Source organism: Mandrillus leucophaeus, unplaced genomic scaffold, assembly GCF_000951045.1.
Source record: "Mandrillus leucophaeus isolate KB7577 unplaced genomic scaffold, Mleu.le_1.0 Scaffold38, whole genome shotgun sequence".
In the NCBI taxonomy this organism is placed as follows: Eukaryota; Metazoa; Chordata; class Mammalia; order Primates; family Cercopithecidae; genus Mandrillus; species Mandrillus leucophaeus.
The window spans coordinates 2,527,757-2,529,701 of NW_012104031.1; positions in this window are offsets into that span (position 1 = coordinate 2,527,757).

Here is a 1,945-nt window from a genome sequence, read left to right on the forward strand (position 1 = left end):
TATATATATATATATTTTCTTCTATTTGAGAAGGTGTCCTGCTGTCTCGCCCAAGCTAGAGTGCAGTGGCGTGATCTTGGCTCACTGTAACTTCTGCCTCCCAGGTTCAAGTGATTCTTCTGCCTCAGCCTCCCGAGTAGCTGGGACTATGGGCGTGCACCACCACATTCGGCTAATTTTTGTATTTTTTTTTAGTAGAGACGGGGTTTTACCATATTGACCAGGCTGGTCTCCAACTCCTGACCTTGTGATACACCTGCCTCGGCCTCCCAAAGTGTTGGGATTACAGGTGTGAGCTACGCGCCCGGCCTATTTATTTACTTTTTAAGACAGAGTCTTGCTGTTGTCACCCAGGCCAGAGTGCAATGGCACAATCTTGGCTCACTGCAACCTCCATCTCCTGGGTTCAAGTGATTCTCCTGCCTCAACCTCCCGAGTAGCTGGGATTACAAGTATTCACCACCACGCCTGGCTAAATTTTTTATTTTTAGTAGAGATGGGGTTTTGCCATGTTGGCCAGGCTAGTCTCAAACTCCTGACCTCGTGATCCACCTGCCTTGGCCTCCCAGCTTGCTGGAATTACAGGCGTGAGCCACCGTGCCTGGCCTAGACTGTTATTTTTGTGTGTGTGGTTTTTTTTGTTTTTTTGTTTTTTTTTTTGCGATGGAGTCTTGCTCTATCAATCAGGCTGGAGTGCAATGGCGCGATCTCAGTTCACTGCAACCTCCGTCTCCCAGATTCAAGTGATTCTCCTGCCTCAGCCTCCTAAGTAGCTGGGATTACAGTCAAGTGCCACCACACTCAGTTAATTTTGTATTTTTAGTAGAGATGAAGTTTCACCATGTTTGCCAGGCTGGTCTCAAACTCCCAACCTCAGGTGATCCGCCTGCTTCAGCCTCCCAAAGTGCTGGGATTACAGGTGTGAGCCACCGTGCCCGGCCCTAAACTGGTTTTATTTATTTATTTGTTTGAGACAGAGTCTCATTGTGTCGCCCAGGCTAGAATGCAGTGGCATGATCTAGACTCCCTGCAAACTCCACTTTCCGGATTCCAGCGATTCTTCTTCTTCAGTCTCCTAAGTAGCTGGGATTACAGGCCATGCCACCATGCCCGGCTAATTTTTGTATTTTTTGTAGAGACAGGGTTTCGCCTTGTTGGCTAGGCTAGTCTTCAACTCCTGAGCTCAAGTGATCCAGCTGCCTAGGCCTCCCAAAGTGCTGGGATTACAGGCATGAGCCACAGTACTTGGCTTAAGATTGGTTTTAAATAGAAATAATTTATGTATCTAAGTCCACAAAGTCCCTTGGTGGGGATAGGGGAACTACATGTTATTTTCATGATGTTCCTAACACCAGAAACTTTGCAGAAGTTCTCTTTGTGAAGGCAGAGAGCACATGTTAAAAGCATCAACCTGAGTTCAGGTTCTAAATTACTTCCTGGCTGACCTTAGCAGTTCATTTAATCTTTTTGGGTGTTTCCTTGGATGTAAAATGACAATAATACTACTACTTATGTAATGCTGTTGTGAGAATTAATTGGGCCAACAACGAAAAATGCTTGGTGTAGGACTAGGTGTATTTAAGAGCTCATTCAATGGGGCTACTATTATGACACTAGCTCATTTCTTTATTCTTAATGGATCCCTTTGGCCTTTCTCTTTTTTTTTCTTGATGTTTACTTGCCTGCCTTTCAGGTGTTACTTTATGCTTTAAATACATATTGATGGGACATCTCCCACGGCATTGCACTAGGCATTGGATTTGTACATAAAACAGACAGTCCTTACGGCAAAGTGGCCAGTCTGGCATACTGCCGTCTTGCAGCTGCACACTGCATTCCAAGCAGACCCAGTTCATTGTCACTTTTGTATTCTGGGCCTTTACATGAGTTCCTTCTGTTTTCTTCCTTTCTTCCCTTCCCTTCCCTTCCCTTCCCTTCCCTTCCC